The sequence below is a fragment of the Chrysochloris asiatica genome, unplaced genomic scaffold, assembly GCF_000296735.1.
Source record: "Chrysochloris asiatica unplaced genomic scaffold, ChrAsi1.0 scaffold00123, whole genome shotgun sequence".
Classification (NCBI taxonomy): Eukaryota; Metazoa; Chordata; class Mammalia; order Afrosoricida; family Chrysochloridae; genus Chrysochloris; species Chrysochloris asiatica.
Window position 1 is genome coordinate 9509261 of NW_006408641.1, and position 8327 is coordinate 9517587.

Genomic DNA, 8327 nt, shown 5'->3' on the forward strand with positions numbered 1-8327 from the left:
AATGAAACAAGTTATATGAATTGTTGAATGTGAAACTGATGATGTGCCCTGTAAATTTTCACTCAATCCACAATAAAAACCTTAAATTAAAAAAAACAAAACAAAAAGAATGAAATGAGAGAATCTGAGATACCAGTCTATGATCAGGACAACTACAAAACAAAAGAAGGGAAAAATATAGTAACAGGGATCCAGGTGGTGAGGAAGTCAAGCAGATTTCAGTATAAAACAGACTGTTTAAAACTGAGAAAGAAGTTAATAAAGTACAGGGTAACCAAAAAGAAACATAATACATCAAATACAATCAAGAAAAGGAAAATCCAAGAATATTTTGGAAACATTAAAACTATGAAGAAATTGACAAGAAAATATACACCAAAAAAATGAACGCAGCACAGGAAAGCATGTAGAACAAAGACACCAGCAGCACCACAAAAACACAAACAGCAAAATGATAGCAATTAATCCATATTGGGACACAAAGGATATAGTAAATTGAATAATGCCCCACCCCCCCAAATATTGTGGCACTGTGGGGTAATGCACTGGACCAAAAAGGTCATTTGAATCACAAGGCCGGTGGCTCAAACTCACCAGCTGCTCCTTGGAAACCCTATCAGGGTTGCTATGAGTCAGAATTGACTGGAAGGCACTTAACAATACAACAAAAATATGTTCAAGTCCAAACCCCTGGTACCTCTAAATGTGATCTTTTTGGACTATAATTTGAAATTTTTCCTAATTTGGAAAGGCGAATAAGGATCTCCAGATGAGACTGCCCTGGATTCAGGGGGAGAACAGATGCCAAGTTTGGATATACACATTCACAAGCCAAGAAATAGGGAGGCTGCTAGCTGTTAGGAATTGAGTCGTATATCACTCCCAAATATGTGTTGAATTCCTGGCCCTTATACCTGTAGTGGTTACGAATCAGGCTGTTAATGTCATGGTCAGCAGTTTGAAACTACCAGTTGTTCTGCGGGAGAAAGATGAGGCTTTCTGCTCCCATAAAGATTTACAGCCTCAGAAACCCTGTACAGAGTCGCTATGAGTCGGAAGCGACTCCACGGCACACAACAACATACCTGTGAATGCATTCCTGCTAGAATATAAGGTTGTCTTAGTTCACAGAGTTGTTGTTAGTAGCCATCCTGTGGAGACCCCATGCGTGCAGAACTGCTCCATAGTGGTTTCAAGACCTTTGGAAGCATATCACCAGGCCTGTCTTCCAAGGCACCTCTGAGTGGTTAAAACCCCCAACTTTTCAGCTAATAGTCAAGTGCTTATGTGTCTGTACCATCTAGCAACCTAAATCTGATGACTTGTAAATTTAAAAAGAACAGATTAGACACAGAGCATGCGCACACATCGGAAGACAAACACCATGTGAGGGTCATCTACAGGCACAAGAGCCAAGGAGCACCTGAAGTCCTACCAGGAAGGACTCCATGCAGCAGAGCTGGGGAGGATTGAATGCCTGTTCTGTGAAGCGTCCCCACTGGCAGTGTTTCTGATACCGCAGCCTAGGAATCCCAGGCACCAGAGGCCACCAGAAGCTAGGAGAGGCCTGGGAGGGGTTCTCCTCAGAGCCTCCAGAGGGAGCTAACACTGTGGCATTCAGACTGGCCTCCAGACCTGAGAGAGTTTGTGGTTTGTGGTAACTTGCTACGGCAGCCCTAGGGCCTAAGTGACCTTCCCAGTGCCCCACAGCTGGAAGGTGACACAGCTGTGATTTTAACAGAAGGTCTGCCCTGAGCTACTCATTCCTACAATACTTTGGCACTAGAAAACTAGCCTTTATTTTTGGGAGCCCCAGAAGGGTGCTCCTGGCATGCATTGTATGTGTGTGTATGGAAGTTCATACGCACATACATGTGTCTTTTTAGGGGACCCTTTGAGGACCTGGCCTTTCCTGCCTGAGGTTATGACAGGCCAAGAAGGGAAGTGGCACTAGCTGGGTGGGGCTGGACTGGGCTATCTCAGCCTCCATCTGCCTTTACACGCTCTGCCTGCCTTATTTCAGAAAATGCCAGGCCTGCTCTAGCAGACCATAAATCCCCACACCCCGCAATGCAGAGGAGGCCCTGGTAAAGGTGAGTGAGAGGGTCAGGGGAAGGGGGCATGGGTCCTCTCTGGACCAGCAGAGGCCAGGAGGACATTAGCAAAATCACAGAGGGGCTGAATCTCCCTGGAAGAGAAAGTTCTCACCAATTTCAGCTAAGTTGTCCTAGCTGGATGGGACTAATAAAGGCCAGGGGTTGGCTGCAGACACCGGTCTAGGGGTCATGCAGTTGGGGTTCCTGACCAAGCCCCCTGGATCATTCAGCCCTAGTGGAGCAGGGGTGGAGAGGCCAGAAACCCTACCAATCTCTAAGGAATTCCCCCTCCTGCCTTTGCCCCATGATTCCTTGAATGTCTTCTCCGAGCTCCCAGAGGGGGACTGGGGTGAACTTCCTTGATTTGTATGACCATGTGACAAGATAATGAACCACAATGGTCACTGATCCAGCCTGAAAGTGAGGGTGCCTTCTGACCTCCATAAGAAAGTGAGAAGACTGAGGAGCAAAGATGTTAGTTTGAGGACTAAGGTGTACCTGACCCAAGCCATGGTATTTTTAGTAACCTCATATAAATTGGAAAGTTGGACAGTGAATAAAGAAGACTGTAGAAAAATTGATGCATTGAGTTATGGTGATGGTGTTGGAACAGAATATTAAAAGTACCATGGACTGCCAAAAGAGCAAACAATGGACAGGATGGTAGCTATGGCAATGAAACGATGGAAGATAGACTGAATGTAAAACTAATGTTTCCCCATTTAAAATATCATACAATACACAATAAAACATTCATTAAAAAAAAAAAAAAAAGCAAACAAATCTGTGTTGGAAGAAGTACAGCCAGAGTGCTCCTTAGAAGCCAATAAGGCCAGATTTCTTTTCTCATACTTTGAACATATCATCAGAAGGGACCAGTCACTGGAGAAGGATATCATGTTTGGTAAAGTGGAGGGTGGGAGAAAAAGAGGAAGACCCCCAGTGAGATGGATTGGCACAGTGGTAGCACCAATGGGCTCAGGCATAACAACGATTGTGAGGTTGGCCCAGGACCAGGCAATATTTTGTTCTGTTGTGCATAGGGTCACTGTGAGTCGGTACTGACTCGATGGCACCTAACAACAACACCTATCATCTTCCCAAACAGGGAAGTGGGGGTGTTCAGTCCCTTCAGCTTCTGCCCAGCTCTGTGCTGACAGATTACAATCTGTGGCTGTTTGCACAGCCTGGAAAGAGACCCCCACCCATAGTCTACTCACTCTGCTCACCCATACTAAAGATGCACTTCACATCTTTAGTTCAATAGAAGCTCCTCCAGACCTCCGATATGCATGCCCTGCATCCCCATCACCCTTTCCCAAATACTAAATGCTCAACTTGTGGGAGGTGAGGGCTATGGCTGAGATCCCCGTAGCTCTTCCTGTGCCAAGCAGCCCTCAGTCTGTGAACCCAGGACAGTGCAGGGATCTGGGGCAATGCTAGAGTGCTCTACCTCTTCTGTTCTTGACTCTGGGAAATAGGAGTCTCTGGTTGTACGAATGATCAAATTCTCAGCTACTAAACCACCAGAGGCACGTCAGAAGAAAGACCTGGGTGATTACAGTCATTGACAGCTGTTTGGAGGAAAGTTTTGCTCTGACACATGGGGCTGGCATGAGTCAGACTTGACTCAGTGGCACCTGGTTTGGGATGTTGAGTGGGAAGGATGGGAAATGGAAATGCAGGCCCTTCTCAGTTATTGCATAAATGTAGGGGGGTAGCTTTGCAGATGAGGTGTGGAAACCTTTTCTTCAATTGTTTTGGGCAGCAGATCTAACTTCATAATTATGCTGATAACTAACAAGGTTAGTGATTCAAGTCACCAGTTGCTCTGTGGAAGAAAGATAAGGCTTTCTGCTCCTGCAAGATGTACAGCTTCGGAAACCTTATACAGGATCTCTATGAGTTGGAACCAGCTCAATGGCACACAACAACAACAACAACATGAGTAGTAAGTCCAGACTGTAGGAGACTAGAATATGTAGGATAAGGGCAAACTTTGTGAAGGATGGAAGATATGAAGTGGAGAATGTTTTCCAGAGGAAATCCCCCATGCATTTAAGAAGGATTGGAGCACAAAGGCAATTTTTATTGTCTAAACAGAGTCCTGATGTGGCGCTGTAAAATAAATCTTGGATTGATAACCACAAGGTCGTCAGTTCAAACCCACCCGCCACTCCTTGGAAACCCTATACAGGGTCGCTATGAGTCAGAACCGACTTGATGGCAAACAGCAACAAGAATGATCGCTCCATGATTCCATGCCTGTCTTCTCTTTTTTGTGTTAAAGTAATACATGCGTGGCTCATCCAGAACAGATCGCATCGGAATGATTCTATCCTGGGTTGAATCAGTAGGAACACAGGTCTTCTGGCCACTACACATGAGTCTTAACTCAATTAGGTTCAAATTAGTGAACTTTGTGGAATGTCTGTGTGGCACCCAGACACTGGGGGTTACACACGATGTGAAATTGTCCAGCTTCCAACTCTTATTGTTGTTGTTAAGTGCCATGGAGTCAGTTCTGACTCATAGCAACCCTGTATAGGGTTTCCAAGGAGCGGCTGGTGAGTTTGAACCCCCAGCTTTGCTGTTAAAACTGACTTTATGGTCGAGTGCTTATCCTGCAGCACCACACCAGGGCTCTACTCCCAACTCTTTGTTGTTTTTAAGTGCCATCAAGTCGGTTCCTCTAGTCAGTTGTAAAATGATCCAGCGAGGGGGAGTGGGGGGAGAGAAGTTCGCAGAGAAAGAAAAAAAAGTGGCTCATGGGATGACCTCATTTTAATTATTTTAAATTTTTTGTGTTAAAGTAATACATGTATGGCTCATCCTGAACAGCAACAGCCTCTATCCATCCTGTCCCACAGTTGTCCCAGAAACAACCAGTTTCTGTTTTATTTCTTCTAGTAGTCACCTCCTCTGCTGCATGTTCAACATGCTCCCTGGCCAAGCCTTGTCTCTAAACTTCTCTACTTGCTTTCTGCTGTGAATGCCTCAGCAGGCTGCCTGTTAGGGTCTGCAACAACAGGCCCCTTGCCTCAGACTTCCAGAAGGAAGTCCACAGGACCGTGAGGGAAGAGAGAGACCAAGATGTCCATTTCCCTGGCCCATTCCTGCGGGCCCTCTTTCAGATAGAGACCACATTCCTCTGTGGCCACAGCACCTGTTGAGTGGTTCCTTCCCAGGATCTCAGACCCAGGTCTAGCTGCAGCTCCTGTTGACTGGTGCCTGGCTCCCCGCTGCTCCTCACTGGCCCCTTATCCTGCCCACATCTCTGTTCACAGTCCCATCAGTACCCTATCCTCAGTTAGTCCCATGCAAATGCCTCTGTCTCTACCAGACCCTGGCTGATATGCCTCAGGATCTCTGGATAATATGCTTCTAGCCTTGGTATCCACCATTTTTCATTCAGTTGGTCATACTGTGGTGGCTTGCATGTTACTGTGATACTGGAAACTGTGTCACCAGTATTTCAAGTGCCAGTGGGATCACCCATGGTGGACAGGTATTAGCAGCACTTCCAGAATAAGGCAGAGTAGGAAGAAAGGCCTGATGATCTACTTCCAAAAATTAGTGTCTAGACTAATTTTGTATAAACTAAGTTTGGGTGTATAGACCACAACAGAACATTGTAAAATGTAGTGCTGGAAGATGAGCCCCCTGGGTTGGAAGGCATTACAAATAAACAGCGGTCACACTAATGGATTTAAGCATACAAATGCTCCTGAAGATAGTGTTTCAGCTGCCGCCACTAACAGACTTGGTATGAATTGAGTCTCTCCCACATCCCTGTCAGCACTGTCCCCACCACCCATGGCCTACACCAGTGCTTAAAACTTATCACACTTACACTGGCGATACCAAAGGGAGCTGTTTAAGCAACAAATATAATCTGAACCTATCATCCATTGGTAAGGAGCTCTGGTAGCGTAGTGGTTACAAATCGGGCTGCGAACCTTAATGCCAGCAGTTCGAAACTACCAGTTGTTCCGCGGGAGAAAGAAGAGGCATTCTGCTCCCGTAAAGATTTACAGCCTCGGAAACCCTGTGCAGGATCGCTATGGGTCGGAAACGACTCGACGGCACTTAACAACAACAACAACATCATCCATTGGTGCAGTGGAAAAAGTTGGACAGACCTGATTTGAATTCCATGAAACTTTGGGCATGTTACTTGACCTCTCTGAACTTGTTTTCGGCTTTTTAAAATGATATTATACCAACTTCCTGGGTTACTGTGAAGATTAACGGATTAGCAACATGTTTGACACCTGGTAGGTGCCAAAGAATGAAATCTGGGTAGCTCATCTCACAGGCATTACTGTCCACATTTTTACAAAGAAAATGAGTCTTTAAGAACTTGTTCACGCAGCCAGTGAAGGGTCCAGGTAGAACAAGAACTCAGGTCTTCTAACACCCAGGCCAGGGGCCTGCCAAATTCACCATAGGGCCTTTTCCAATGCCATATTTATGGGTGAAATGACAGGATATCTGAGACTGATTTTTAAATAATCCAGAAACACAAAACAAGAGCAACAATAGACTGTTGGCAAATGTCAATACTGGTGACAGGTACATGGGGTCGTTCTTCGGTTTCCATAGAAAACATGGACCTGCCTTGCATCACCTTTAGAGACAGTGAAAACACAAATGATAAAATAGTGAGGCAAGTAGGGTGCAGAATTGTGTCCACACACTGATGCCCAGTGTGTGTATCTGTACACTCAGGTACACAGAGACGTGGAAAGCAGGGCATCATTGATCCCACAATGCCTAGCCCTGAGTGGTGGGTTTATCTTTTTCTTTCTTTCCTTTTAGTTACCTGTATATCTGAGTTTCTAAAATTATTGTTGTTTTTGTAATCAGAAAGACAGTGGTGGGTGCCAGTCTTAGAGGGTCGAGCCCACACGCTGGCAGCAGACATCAAAAATGCTGCCTGGCCCAGATCTGCCCAGCTCCCTTGGCCCTGCCTCAAGGACTGGGTGCCAGGAAGGTGAGCCAGGAGTCAGAGCCACAGCCTGTGTCTGGGGGAGGGTGGCTGACAGGCACGTCGTCCCCACTCTGGGCTGGGATCTGGTTTCATCATCTGACCCCATCACTGATGGCAGGAGAGGGATGCCAACCAGGTCTAGCCAGCATGGGCTGTGAAGGCAGGCAGGGCCCAGTGATGCCTGTCACTGTGGACTGTAATGTGCCAGGTACATCACACACCCTGGAGCGGTAGGGCTTCTGTGCCCATTTTATAGATGAGGAAGGAGAGGCTCAGAGAATTCTGCTCACTCAGCTAAAATCTTCTAGTGGTTCCCCACCGCTCTCAAGGTGAGTCCAGGCTCTGCTGTGCCCCCTGCATTCCCCTTTCTCACCCAAAATACTCACAGCCTTTCAACTACGGGGTTCCCACTGCTTCTGGGTCCAGACCTGCCCTCAGTTAGGTGAGCCCTCTTCTCACTCCCTGTCCTGCTCATCAGTGGCTCTTCAGGAAGCCTTCCCTGAGAGACACAGATGACTTGGGCTACTCCTGTGCAGCCCCATGGAAGCTGTGTTGCTCTCTGCTCAGCCCTCACTATGTTGTCCCCTACCACTGCGGACACAGGGTTCCTCCTGTCGGGGCCGGTGCAGTGCGTGAATGGTCACACACAGGTTCCCAATTGCTCTCATGACTGGGGTTCTTGTACAGAATGCCACTTGCAGAATTATGCATAGGCCCTGGCCTGGGCCCACACAGTTTATATAAATGATTGAATGAGTGACTGAGGGGATAGTCTGAGGTCTCCAGAGATAAAGTACAGTCAGGTTCCACACCTGGATCTCCAGACGCCAGATCCAATGCTCTGCACTCATATGGAATGAAGGGTGAGCATGGGACTGCTCAGGTGCTAGGCCAAGGCTGGTCTACTGAAGAGTCATGGCCAGGGCAGGCCTCAGGGTCTCCAGGGATGTTGCCTCCATGATAAGGCCCAAGGTAGAAGGACTGGAGCCCCTGAAGGAAAAACCAATGGTCTAGGCTTCAATTGTTAACGTTGGGACCCTCATGACAGAGAGCTCTGGCCCAGGCCAGGCCAAGGCAGCCAGATTTCAGAAGCCTAGGCCAGTCTCTTGAGCACATGTGGATGTCTGATGAGGCTTTGTGTCCAGGAAGTTAATGGCTTGGGACAGACACAGCCTTAGAGTACCTGAGGATGTTTTGGTCAAGGTGGCCTGGCACCTTGAAGTAGGGCCCACCTTCCC